Source organism: Canis lupus, chromosome 11 (genome assembly GCF_048164855.1).
Source record: "Canis lupus baileyi chromosome 11, mCanLup2.hap1, whole genome shotgun sequence".
NCBI lineage: Eukaryota > Metazoa > Chordata > Mammalia > Carnivora > Canidae > Canis > Canis lupus.
This window is the reverse complement of record NC_132848.1, coordinates 5,405,757-5,420,716: the sequence shown is the minus strand read 5'-3', so window position 1 is coordinate 5,420,716 and position 14,960 is coordinate 5,405,757. Positions and strand designations below refer to the sequence as shown.

The 14,960-nt window shown below is 36.7% G+C and overlaps 1 protein-coding gene across 9 annotated transcripts in view; it reads right to left on the bottom strand.

Annotated features, from left to right (window-relative positions):
- The window catches only part of SLC16A7 (solute carrier family 16 member 7), a 170,185-nt gene that overhangs the window by 146,998 nt on the left and 8,227 nt on the right, over positions 1 to 14,960 (bottom strand). The window lies entirely within an intron of this gene.

The following is a 14,960-nucleotide window of genomic DNA, read 5'->3' as shown; positions in this document are numbered from 1 at the left end:
ATGCTATCTTACTACTACCTATAGGTTAAGCTAAGACCATTTTATTTTCTATCTAAAGAATTTGAAGAACCACATGCAAAGACTGAGTCAGTTGAACTGTGTTAGACGCAAGAAGCATAAGGTCAAATAAAAAAAAAAAAAAAGAAGCATAAGGTCATTTAGCCTTGCAACAAAATGCAAAATGGGTAGACCATGGGGGAAAATCAGCCCTGCATTACCATTCCAGCAAGACCTGACTATACTTCCTGAAATTAGGCTCTGAGAAATCCCTCTGTATTTCCAATTACTGAGTTTATTACTTGAGTTAATTTGTGCAAGTCTCTGCACTTTGTAACATAAAAAAAAAATCCCCCCATGGGAAGCACTTAAAAATTGCACATAAAATAGGTAAAATAGATGGCTAGAAATATCCAGAAAATAAAGCTAACTGAAAGGGGAAACCGTATGTATAAACATACTTTATTCGGGTTTCCTCTTGGGACATTTGATAAACTGGGCAGACGTGGACTTTAGGTCCCCAGCCTAAAGGATGCTTGCAATAGATCACAGCTCCCAAAGCCAGCCAGAGATGGAAAGTCCAAAAGGTGATATGCCCTCCTGTAATCCAATAGAACTATATCGTCATTGTACCAAAACAAGTTTGCAACAGTCCACACACATATACATACACACACACACACACACACACACACACACAGCTGGCCCCTGCTAAACAACCAGTCTGCTTCTAAACTTGGCACTAATGCAGGGGAACAACGACAAAAAAATCACCTGAGGATTCATGACCAGCAGTCACTCCCAACATGGCTTTACAACCCATTTCATATTATCAAGGTAGTTCAAACATATAAAAACAGTTAACAGTGCTGGGTAATGTGCTAAGCCCTGGCAAAAGGATATGCAACTTCTCTCAACAGGGAACCCAGCTTAGCCCAAACTTCAAATTCCCACATGACAAAGATCCAAGTAATGGTTATTTATAAGGTGTCATTACACAAGAACCAGGAGAAACTACAGATGGAGAATCAGGTTCACAAAGACACTAGATAACAAAATTATCAAATAGAAAATATATATTAAATATGCTTTAAAAAGGAAAGGAGTAAATGTGTAAGAGACCATGATGAATTGTACAAGAACTGAACAATCAAACACTTCTGCCCATAGGTAACTTATTATTAAAGCCAAACAAAACCAAATGAAGGTAAATGAATAATAAATATAAAATTTGTAATAGTGATTGACCCTGAGAAGAGTCAGGAGGGTACAGAATGAGGAGCAAAGAAGGAGGTTAGGGAGGTGAACACAGCTAAGTTTCAATTTCTAATAATATTCTAATTCTCAAATTGTTTAGTGGGTTCACTGGTTTTCACTGTATTATTAACAAATAATTTAAAATTCACATGAGTAATGAGAGCAGGTCACAAACTTGCAGGCCAAAACATACATTCATACACACATAAATATTTAAGAAACAATTATTATAGAATTAATAGAATCCAGGAAAAATCATAAAGTCATCTGAAAACCCTACCAAACTAAAAACAGAAGGATTCCTTAATCTGATGAATAAAATCTATAAAAAATAACAAAAAAACAAAACAAATAAAAATCTGTAACATCAGAATTACTGTTATCACTGTAAAAGATTAGGCACAAGACAAGAATGCTTGCTACTATCAGATCTATACAATGTTTTATTGAGTTGTAGGCAAAATAGTAACACACAAGAAAAAGAAATTGTGTATAAGGAGGGCTCAGAATCAAAATTCTTTTTATACACAGACTACAGATATATGTATCTGCACAGGATGCAAAATCTGCAAATAAAACACTAGAATTAATTAGATAGTTTAGTCAGTTTGACAGATAAAATATCATACAAGAATAAAAATATAACAAAATAAGGAAAACTCTTCTCAGGGACAATTTTTTAAAATGCAAGACAGGTAGGAAGACCTAAACGAATAGCTGAACCATACTCATGGATTGAAGGCCTTAACGGCGTAAAACTGCTAAACTGATGTGCTGATTCAGATGCAATGAAAATCCCATTGTTTTACTTGAAACCTCAGTCTAAAATGTATTGAAAGATCCAAGACCTGGTCTGGCAAAGTCAGTCCCAAACCAGAACAAATGGAGGGGGATGTGCTTTACTAAATATCAAATTACTAATTATCAATATTACTAAATATCAATATTTACTAATATCAATATTATTTTACAGGTATCGTGACAGAGAGGTGCTAGTGCCAGGATAGATGAATTCACCAAGAAATAGAATAGAAAGCCAGGAAATAAATATATTCTCTCTCTCTTACACACATACACACACACACACAATTTATTTTTTTATTCCAAACCTGGCATTATCAATGATTAGGGAAAAGCACTGATCATCCACACGGGAAAATATGACATGAGATTTTCCCCTCACACCATGGAAAAAAATAAACAGTAGGTGAATCATCATTTAGGAGAAGATAAAGCTGCAACCGAGCTACCCAATGTAATAGCCACATGAGTCTATTTAAATGTAAGCTTAAATTGCTTACAATGAAATTTAAGAATTTAGTTCCTCAGTCACACTACCCACATCTCAGGTGCTAGTGACAGCCACATAGTGGACAGTGCCAGATAAAAAATATTTCCTCCGGGGACACCTGGGTGGCTCAGCGGTTGAGCACCTGCCTTAGACCCAGGGTGTGATCCTGGAGACCCAGGATCGAGTCCCATGTCGGGCTCCCTGCATGGAGCCTGCTTCTCCCTCGGCCTGTGTCTCTGCCTCTCTCTCTCTCTCTCTCTCTCTCTCTCTCTCTGTGCCTCTCATGAATAAATAAATAAAATCTTAAAAAAAAAATATTTCCTCAGTGTAGAAAAGTCTGCTGGACAGTGCTGAGAGACATTTAGGATATTGTCTTTATGACTTTAGGGTTGAGAAAGATGTATTAAGGAAGAAATAAAAAATTAAAACAAAAAGTGGAAATAATGGTACATTCAGCTATTAAAATTCAGAATGTACCAAAAGACACTATATAAAAGATGAAAAAGAAAGCCTCTGTCTGAAGCAAGGTATTTATAATATGTCTATACAAAATTTTCAGGATATATAAAAACCTATCTAAGCAATAAAAAGAAAAATACACCTATAGAAAAAGGGACAAAAGACTTATCAGATACTTTATTTGATGACAGAAAATGATAATTACAGTCTTATTTTATCAATATAAGTGGACTAAAATGTTTGACAAATTTGCATGCCCCATTTTAAACCAACAAGAGTAAGGAGGGAAACAACAACCTATTTTTTGGCCTGGGAGGGAGGTTATACTGGTTTAGACAGCAGCCCAGCAACATGGAAGTGGGCCGATAATCATGTTTGATGTGTAGTTAAATAGATACTTCCAATGTTAGCTTATCCTTAATTAAAAGATAGAGTTTTCTAGCTCCTTTAACAATTTAATTTTACTTTATTCTGAACACACAAAAGTACTCGGAAAGCATATTCACACCCCCTACTCACTCTGGGTGTAAAATTGGTGATGACTATGGCATTAATTTCATATTTACTCCAATCAGAAGAAATAGAGAATACAAATGTGTGTGTGGTTGGAAGGTGGAATGGAGAAAGTAGATTGTTATAAACATACAAGGAAATACTGAAAATATGATTGAAATGCATAGTTTCCTCAAAGCAAAGCAAATTTCCAATCCTGAATTAACATGAATAAGTATTCAACACACCAGCCACTTACTTATCACCCCCTCACAACCTTCCCACACCTGCCAAAGCACACACACAGGACAAAAAAAAAAAAAAAAAAAAAAAATCACAACTATATGGAAAAATATTTTCAGATTTTAATAAAGTGAATTTTATTTTATTTTTTTAAGATTTTATTTATTTATTCATGAGACACAGAGAGAGAGAGAGGTAGAAACACACACAGAGGGAGAAGCAGGCTCCTTGCAGGGAGCCTGATGCGGGACTCCATCCCCAGTTTCCAGGATCAGGCCTGGGCCAAAGGCAGACGCTCAACCACTGAGCCACCCAGGCGTCCCAAAAACATGAATTTTATTTGTTTATTTTTATTACTATTTTTTTAAATAACATGAATTTTAAAAGTTTTTACATACCTTAAAATCTGAAACAAAACTACACTCACGGGCAGCCCGGATGGCTCAGCAGTTTAGCGCCGCCTTCAGCCCAGGGCCTGATCCTGGAGACCCGGGGTCGAGTACCACGTCGGGCTCCCTGCATGAAGCTGCTTCTCCCTCAGCCTCTCTCTCTCTCATTTCCTCTCTCTCTCTCTCTCTGTCTGTGTCTCTCATGAATAAATAAATAAAATTAAAAAAAAAAAAAAACTACACTCACACCACACATCCAAATGGCATAGTTTGCACTAAATCTTAATTTTAACCAAATTCTAAGAGAAGCATTAGAGGATTTTTGACCTTCTATTCTGGCATACTAAAAAAAAAAAAAAATTAAAAATCTTCAAAATAATTTAAACTATCAATTACTGTCATGAAGTGCCAAATACTTAAACATGGTAATTTGATCCCACTCAGGTCAGTGTGAGTATGAGCCAATGATTCTGCAAGTAGACTTTTTAATTTGTCAGAAAGAAATAAACAATGGAAATACTTCGTGTGGATTTCAGGAGACATGATTTCACCTCTCACCTCTCAAGGTCTTTGTAATCTAAGAATGAGAGGAAATCAATTAGTAGTTTGGCAATTCTGGTACAAGTTGAACAGTGTTAGACGGCTGCGGAAAGAATGGGACACTCAACTCGGAGTGGTCACTAGATGACATATGACAATCACTAGTAATAATTGGGAAGAGACCATAGCATGAATCGGGATCCTGACCCAATGGACGGAGAGTGCATGATGGGTGATAGCCTGAAGTCTATGCGGGCTAGAAGTTAACCACAAACATGATCCACTTTAGGGTAGCAGGACTTCACCTCCAGAGCTGAGGTTCAAGGTCTCCTCTCCCCAAAGAAAGAGACTGTAAGGAACAGGGCCGTGCCCCAGTTCTCATGCAAGTCTGGGGGGAAGCCAGAGAATTCTAGGACCAAAAATCAGTGCGTGGAGACAGGCATAGCCCTACCGGCAAAGGAAAATGAGGCTGGGAAAATCAGGCTTGGAATGCAGGCGTGTAAGCTGCATTATAAAGACAGAGAGAGAGAGAGAGAGAGAGAGAAATGAGACTTGAGAGAACACTGGTCGACCACAGTACACCAACTCTTTTTTTTTTTTTTAAGATTTTATTTATTCATTCATGAAAGAGAGAGAGAGTCAGAGACAGAGACAGAGGGAGAAGCAGGCTCCATGCACGGAGCCCGACGTGGGACTCGATCCTGGGACCCCAGGATCACACCCCGGGCTGAAGGCAGGCGCTAAACCACTGAGCCACCCAGGGATCCCACCAACTCTTAAATCAGACTTGCTGTTGAGAAACACTGCTAGAGGCTAATCCCTCTAATTCAGTAATGGGGCACCCAACTCTAGCTTAGCCTCCTACCTCCTACCACACTAGGCAGAGGCTGCTCAGTTACATACTCTGCCTCTATTCCGACTGGCCTGTCAAACCAGATGTTTGAGCTGGCCTGTAAGTACAATCAGTGGGCCGACTTTGCACAGCTAAGGAAAGCAGACAAGAAGCCATAACATTTGGAGGGGGTACATTTTTGTGCATGATCTTATATTTCTGATTAATGGTTCCATATGGTTCTCTTTTGCGGTATATTCTTATTGTACGCTTGACTTCTCTTCCTCACAAATGCGTGCCTCCTACTCCTCCTCTGCTACACAGATTCTTATGCCTTTTCTCTTGCCAATTTCCTTGTTCTGTTCCTTCCAAAGGAGACACAGAACCTTAATTCTACCCTTTTGTCGCAGAGGTGTAAATACAGACATCATCCTTTTTGCAAAACCAAGACCAGGAACTGATGACAAGAGCCTTAGTCGCTGATTTTCCAGGCTAATGAAAATGCTGAGAAATGTTATACCTGCTTGAGCACCACATGCCAAAAACTGCATTCTCGACCTCTCATAGGCAAGACCACTTGGTTGAGGCCTGCCTCCTTAATACTAATTCTAATGCAGACCATACTGTGATATCTGCATATACAATTTTTTCATAAACATCCTTGATTATAAATTCAGTGATAACTTGGATGTTTTCAGAGGAAAAGGTTTTTACATGAAGCAGTAGATACTTTCCAAATGGGTATATTTTGTGTTGCATCTAGAATCTCAACAATGAACCTGTAACACTCAGAGTTCTTTATGCGGTCAAACTGAGAAGAGCATGACTCATCAAACCTTTTTCAAAGCCAGGGATCCTGGACAGCCCGGGTGGCTCAGCGGTTTAACACCTGCCTTCAGCCCAGGGTATGATCCTGGGGACCCCAGATCGAGTCCCATGTCGGGCTCCCTGCATGGAGCCTGCTTCTCTCTCTGCCTGTGTCTCTGCCTCTCTCTCTCTCTGGGTGTGTCTCCCATGAATAAATAAATTAAATCTTAAAAAAAAAAAAAAAAAAAAAAGGCAGGGATCCATGGCTGCAAGAAACCAAAACCCACTTGGCATAGCTTAAAGAGAAGAGGAGAAAAAACAAAAACAAAACCAAAAACGGTACTGACACAAAGCTCAACTGCAGAACTCGTTGTTAGGGAGTTGCCTGCCCTCTGTCTTTCTAGGGCCCTGAGCAGTTAGTTCAGATGCTAAGAATATGATCTAAGTATTAAAAAAGTAGAATCTGTAGTTTCTACGCCTAAACATTATCTGTATTATTTACTAACTCTGTGAAGTTTTGTGAGTCACTTAATGTCTCAGTGCCTTTGTTCCTTTCTGGAAAAAAAAAAAAAAGTAATAATGGTACCTATGTTACCTGTATGAATTAAACAAGATAGCACATGAAGTATTTAGGATACTGCCCAAGACGCTAAGCACTAAGTAAATGTAAGTCATTGCGACAACATTATTATAGTTGCTTGTTTGGGGCATATGTGCCATTCTTCCCTCTGGCTGCTTTCTGGTATAAATATTGCCAATTCCTAGGAATTAAGGAAAATGTGAAGAACACAGTTCACAGGAAGTTTTTCACTCAAGCTAAACTTACTAACAAACGAAGTTGGCTAAGAAACCTACAAGCCGTTTGTAAATTGGTGAGGTCACTGTATGCCTGCAAACCTTTTAAGCGAAGTTGGGTAATCACTTTTTGTGGATTCAGTAGATAATACTACACTGGGTGAAATACTGAGCTAAGTATTTTGAGTGCATGATTTAATTTATACAGACGTTGTGTGAAATCCATGATACTAAATTCAAAACATTCAATGCAAATCTAGAATTTAAATTTTCCTTTGTTTACCCTATAAATCTGAAAAGGGACAGGGTATAAACCTTGTAAATCCTATTTGGCAAAGGCTAAAAGTCCATCTCAATAGAAAATATTTGGTAAAACCTTTATGTTAAAGTGAAAGCTCACCCAAAAACTTTAAATGTTCACTTTAGATACATCTGACATATAGAATTTTTAGTGTGGTTGAGAAATAAAATGGATACATGGAAGTCTTCAGGTATTGTAAATTGGAAAATATAAGAATAGAAAAATCACAAAATTATATCAGCATAAAATTCTACATAGAAAGTGTAGCCAGTTTCCAAGTAAAATATAATTTCTACTATCAAAGATACCATTTATGGCACCAAAAATTCAATATAGATAGGTGATTTCCACAAAATCAAGAAAAAAGTGAGTTGTGGGAAGGAAGGGGACAGTGGTACGAGTGATCAAAAGTCACCATTTCTCTTCAGAATTTCTTGACCTTAATATCTTTGTGCACCTTATGACCAGAACCACTATCAAGAAGGGAAAATTAACACCAGTTAGTGTGTGTGTTGAGCAATGAAGACTGATAATTGCTATGCATTTTGGACTTGGGAGGCAACATTCTGCTTTAAAAGGATTGGCTTTGCATAGTCTTAATTTTCATTACCTTAAAGAGTGTAGGAAGTATGGAAAGAAAAGTCCAGTGTGCTGTTTTAGTAGACTGACAAACATTAGTCAAAATTCAGGAAACGTGCTCTTGTGTTTCTTGAATGCAGGTGATTTTTACTCATCTTTTAGCCCCATTATTTAGTACAACAATATTTTTTGGTACATTGGTCTCTTTCACACTAGAAAGAATGGAATGATATTATATGCAAAAAATAATTAGCAAGAAAATCTAAGCATCCATATTTTAAAATCTGTAACCATATAACAACTTATGTTGGTTAGCTATGTGGTTTAATAAAAGTTTGAGTGTGAGGTAGGAATAAAGCTTTAGAATGTGGTGAGAAGAGTAATTGAGGGATGCTGAGTCTATTCAGCAGATATTAAGTAAGTCAGCGATATGGCTACAAGCTACAAAACACTATAAAAGAAAAAATAATTTGGGTGACAGATAACAAGGAATGGTTTCAATTTTTTTTCTTAGTATTCCTGCGATACACACTTGGTTTCTTTGCCCCCTAAGGCAAAACAAAACAAAACAAAAAAACCCTCAGGATTACACAAAATTTGGACAATCATCGGACAATAAAGCTATATTTCAGTAATTAAAAGCTTTTACCTGTAAAGGAGTTCAAAATTTTAGAATGCCTCTATGTATGATGTGGCAATCCACAGAAACAAGGAGAACAAGATGTCAGTAAAATAGATGCTTTTTCTAATGACTAAAACCCCAAGTTTTGGAAAGGCAGAGTGACTGGATGAATAATAAACAAGATAATTCCCATTCTCACATGGGAATTGTTCATTTAGTTCATGAGTTAGATTTAAATTATTATGAGTGTATTAGGACAGACCCCAGGTCTCAACAATTAATTCCCCACCTTAATAATTCCATTTGTCATTTTGCCTTTTATTGTTGTTTATCATATTAAAATCTTAGTAACCCATATAACCTTGATGTTTGTCATTTTCTTATGAAAACAGGGACGGTGGCTACCTAATTTGCTATGCTTTGTAAGACACCTAGGAATATGTCACATGTTTAGAACTGTGACAATGAAATCCAGAATTTAGTTACTCTTCAGGCACATGCAGGGCTTTATAAATAATTCTTTCAAAAATCTATTTTGTCTTAAACACAAAGGTCTTGCCTCAAGGCAATGTTTCCTAAATGGTGCTCCCTTAAATTACAATGCTAGGAAATTCTGTTCAAAAGTGGCATCTGTAATCAAGTAAGTTTGGAAAATTTTGAATTTAAGGAATTGCCTGCATAGACTATAGATTAGAGCCTAGTGCCTGTCCAAAGCCAAGTAGAATTTTATGAGTATATTAACAATGATGGACGGGAAGGGGGCACATGTTTAATAAGAAACCATTCTGCCTTTATAAATCTTAGGAAGGTACACTAATTTAAGTAAAACATTCACATGAGTAGAAACTTGCAGAATAGAGCAACAATATATGTAGATTATATTTTTGGATTCCATACTTCATGGTGAAATGGATCTAATAATAATGCTCAAAAAATAGAAGTGATTTTCTCCTCACACTACATATTAACGCAGAATATTATGCATTAGAAAAAAATCGAGATTAATGATTTATAAAGTTAGCCAGCCACCTCTCCAAAGAATGCATTAGTGCCAAAACACATACCATACTAAATTCTACAAAATCTCACTCATGTTAAGCAAATTCTCAGACAGAATATGACTTTTAACTGGGTAATGATGCTAGAAAACAGACTATTAAGTAAAAGAGTAGAGACAAAATTAAGTTACCTTTTAAATAATGAATGTCAGGGGAATTGTGTAAATAAATAACATGCTCCTAAGCTCTCCTCATACAATGAGCTTATTCTGGAAATGATGAAATTCCTTTATATTCATGGATGATACTTTTTTTCCAGAATAAAAGTGACTCAGTTCCCCTTGTTCATTCTACTGAACAGTGTTTTTTTTTACCCTTACAAATAGTTGAGACAATCGAATAATTAAGAAACAGAATCAAGCAGAGTCTTAAGAAGATGATGGAGTTTTTTTTTTTTTTTGATGGAGTTCTTTTTACACAATAAAACCCAAAACAGGTAGCTTAAAAATAAATTCAGAATATTTCTTTTATATATTTGTGGAAACTAACTCAAAATTTTTTATTAAAACCTAAAACAGCCATCAAAATTTAAAATAAATTCAAGAAAAACTACGAGCCTACTTACAGAGATTTTAGGCACACATTTAGACACTTTTAGTGGTCTACCCAAAATATCTCAATTATGACAAATGATTGTTGGTGGTGGTGTCTAATATTTTTAAGTTTTGTTCAAACTAAATAATAAAATACTTTGGTCTGAAGCAAAAGAGAGAATTTCCACAAAATAATATTGTTCAAGTACTATCAGGATGCTTCATACCTTGAGACATACTTTAATAAGCGCTCTAACTCTTCCGTTATATGACAGGTAGGGTACTATACAATGAAATCCCCATGCTATGTATTTATACTTAAAGGTCACAGTCACAGGGTAGTAAAGCTAAAAGCCAGTCTCTTTAGGCATCACGCTGTTGCCTGTCCATGACACTTTCCTTTCTCAGTCTGGCTTTTGGCAACTGTTAGGTTCCCATGACTATCATTTGTAGTTTCCCCTTCCAGTTAAACTGAAGGGCATTTCAGGGAACAGTCACCAGGTCCTGGCCAAAGTCAATGCCAAGATCCAACAGAGTCAAATCATGGAGCAGGAAGCAGGCCAGGGTCCAAGATGAGGCAACAAGCAAGCTCCAACAGGTTCATCTTTTTACACTCTGGCACGTTAGAGTTCACAGGATAAATCGACATCTTACGAGCAAGGTAAAGTCCAAAAAACCCAAGTGTCAGCTATCTAAGTATCTTTATGTTGCTGGGGAGACTTTGAGCAACAAGCCAAAGACAGATTTCTGGGGCAATGGCAAAACCATCTAAGATACTCCAAGAACAAGAAGAGTCACCAAATGTAAGAACAATTGATAACGGGCAGCCCGGGTGGCTCAGCGGTTTAGCGCTTGCCTTTGGTCCAGGGCATGATCCTGGAGACCTGGGATCGAGTCCCACGTCAGGCTCCCTGCATGGAGCCTGCTTCTCCCTCTGCCTGTGTCTCTGCCTCTCTCTCTTCTGTGTCTCTCATGAATAAATAAATAAAATCTTAAAAAAAAAAGAACAACTGATAACTTTGCTGGTATTATTACCTTCTTTTTTTTATCAAAGTTTTATTGTGTCTAATGCTTATTCAGTGTTAGTGGGACTTTTCTTTATAGATGACAAGAGAATATAATTTGTGCATTGTAATCACAATATCCCTTCCTGACTCCAAAAAAATATCCAACCAAGAAGGTATCAGAACATTATCAGGTATTATTAACACTTACTAAATACTATTTTATAGGAGAGTGTTGATAGGTAAACTAGGAAATGCTCCATTGTTAACTGAATATTTTTATGGACAGATTAAGAGCATAGACCATCTATTTTTAGACAATCTGTAGTATTTAATACGTAGTTTTGTAAAACCAAGAGTCTAAGGACAATAATCCAAACAGAGAGAAGTTATGCAAATCAGGTATTCCTGTATGCATAGGGCTTCTTCCACAAAAGTAGAATTAGAGATTTGAGTTAACCTATTAATCCTGAATTAAACAAATATGATATCCCCATATAGTCTGTTGGGGTGAGAAAAAATTCTACATGGACTGTTGTGGCCTCTGAAAAGGACCATCTTTTGTAATCAAATCATTAATGATTTCAAAAGAAGTGGTTTTGATGTGCTATGTTACTAAAAGGCATCAGAATAATATACCATGATCAAAGTGCCATGATTCTTTAACTTTATTTCATTAGAGAATCAAACTTTGTTTTCAAAAGTAGATATTCTTGGACGCCTGGGTGGCTCCGTGGTTGAGCTCCTGCCTCCCTCCCTTTCATGTGAAGGTACAATCAGAAGTCTGCAGCCTGGAGGAGGAAGGCTCTCACTGGGCCAGCTTCCAGCTTCCAGAACTGTGAGAAATAGATTTCTGTTGCTTTTAAGCTATTCAGTCTGTGGTGTTTGTTATAGCAGCCTGAACACGCTACAATTTGGAAGAGAGGCAAAATAAAATTTTGTCAACATTTTTCTTGTCTTAACTTTATCTTTTTTTGTTTTGGGAAAGGCTTCCATGTATGATTTTGATATTTAAAAATATTTTTTTAATTAGCACAATTTAAAAGGACAGAATCCTAAATATTTATCTTTTATAAATATTTGTCTTTTATCTTCCCTATATTTTCGCTTTCTAGAAAATATGTGTTCAGGGACGGAAGAATCTTTTCTTTTTTAAGACTTTTATTTATTTATTCACGAGAGACACAGAGACAGAGGCAGAGACACAGGCAGAGGGAGGAGCAGGCTCCCCGAGGGGAGCCCAATGTGGGACTCGATCCCAGGACCCTGGGATCATGACCTGAGGCAAAAATTAGATGCTCAACCGCTGAGCCACCCAGGGATGGAAGATTCTACTCTACCTGGGAAGACTACATGGAATAGAAGGACAAACATGGATTTTTGTTAGCTAACATGTGTGCTTCATTTCCATCCTAAATTAGTGAGAATGATGTACACATCACAGGGTTGTTAAGGTTGTCAGGTAATGACTTTCAGGACTACGTGAGGTAATGCATGTAAAGCCCCCATGCCTTCTCACTGGCACGCAACCAGCACTGAGTGTGCTATTTGCCTTCTCTCTCCTCTTTTCCAATTTCAAAAATCTGAGTGAAGAACACCTTTTGAAAACCCTTAGGACACAAGAAAATACTTTAAAAATTACAATTTTAAATTTAGATTTTTACAGACTACCATTCAATATCTGAACGTATAGCTGAAGAGACATTAAGTATTGCTGCTACGAAACAAAAGCTAGTAACATAAAAGGTCTAATAAAATGTGAAATAATTTAAATAGCTTATAGACTAAAAAAGGTGTATGGAACATTCACTATCAAATGAAAGTTATAGACCAAATATGCATAATAATCTTTATCAAAAATAGTGAAGTATCCCAATGAACAGTAATTAAGTTTCTAAGCATTTAAAATACGATTTTATTTTTGGGATGCCTGGGTGGCTCAGTCAGTTAAGCATCTGCTTTTGCTCAGGTCATGATCCCAGGGTCCTGGGCTGAGCTCCCTACTCAGCCGAGTCTGCTTCTCCCTCTCCCTACCCCACCCCCGCCCGCCGCCACACACACACACACAACTCCTGGGCTTGTGCTCTCTCTTGTTCTCTCTCAAATAAACAAATAAAAATATTTAATAAATAAATAAGATTTTATTTTTAATTGGTGATATGTCTACAGAAGTGTCTCTTCCCCCCTTTTTACTGAACATCTGAAAACAAATGTAAATAATAGGCCCAGGTATCTTACTGAGATAGAGTAACAAGCCTATGTCATTGATAGAAATAAAATAACAAAAAAAATTTGCATGACTCTTCACTGAAGCAGCTTTTTTCTTAAATTAATAGCATTTTTTACTTAGAAAATTAATGATAAAAAAGGCAACAATTTTTAGTGAGCTTGAGAACTGGTATCTGAGAATCCTGTAGCAGGCCATTACTAGGTGTAATTAATGTTCTTTCCATGGCACAAGTGGCCAGATTACTCTCCACAGAGATGTTAATGTGGCCCATGAGGGATAGATTTACATTTTCATATACTCCCTGCAGCTTCTTCTGAATCATTCACCTTTTCCTATCTACTTATTATTTTGTCATATAGCGATATGGAAATATTTCTGCAGTATCTGCTGCTTTCTAAGTTCAGGAAAAAAACAAAAACAAAAAAACACTGGTATTAAGTTGCACTGATGCTTTATTTTTCCTTTCAAAGAGGCCATTGCTTTAGGAAAATGCATTGAAGCACTTTATTGCTACACTGAAGACACCACGGAATAAGCAAATGGGACCTAGATGAATATTAGTAAGGGATACTACAGAAAAAAGAGGGGGAAAAAAGAAGACATTATCAACAACCAAACATTAAGAAAGAAAATGAGAGACAGGATTATAGACAGAAAGTAACAAAACAGAGGATAAAGAAAGTTCTGGGTCAATAAAACATCAGTATTTTTTTAAACATCCATATTTTCAATAAAAATTTGCAGATGCATTTGTAGTGAAAGCAGACTCAACTTTTACAAAAATACAGCACAATTCTTTTAACAGAATTCAGTCACACAACAGAACAAATTGGTAAGCTCATTTTTTAAAAAAAATATATTGAAGTTCATTCCTATCTATGTCCCATCTCCAAAAGTTCCCTTTTAAAAAAAGTCAATTTCATATTGAATCATGGTAGTCTATTTACTAGCTTACTGTCTTAAACTATCTGATCCTTAGTATTCTCTTCTGTAGAATGAGAACAACAACATCTAAGGCTATTCTAAGTTTTTAATTACATAAGGTACAAAATGCTCTTGACACAGTGGTGGCACTTAGTTGTGTTCTCAATATCCAGTATTTTTTTTACTATAGTGATTAGCAAAAATAATTAACACATGTGTAGCACACACGTACTTTGTGAAGATTGAGATAACTTGTGAGAAAAACAACTTTTCTGTCCTCTACAGGAAATAATCACTTTGATCAAGTGAATAATATTCTGGATCAGTAATTTTTCCATATGGACTATACTTTAGTATCACAGATTACTGAGTAAAAAGAAAAAAAAAAATATATATATATATATAATCTTTAAATAAATCACCAATTGAGGGTCTCTGGATGACTGAGTCGGTTAAGCACCTAATTCTTGGCTTTAGAGGAGGTCATGATTTAGGGGTCCTGGGATAGAGTCTCTCATTGGGCTCCCTGCTTAGCATGGAGTCCCCTCCCCCTCTGCTTCTGCCCCTCCAATCTCTACTCCTCCTCCTCTGCTCCTCCTCTTTCTCT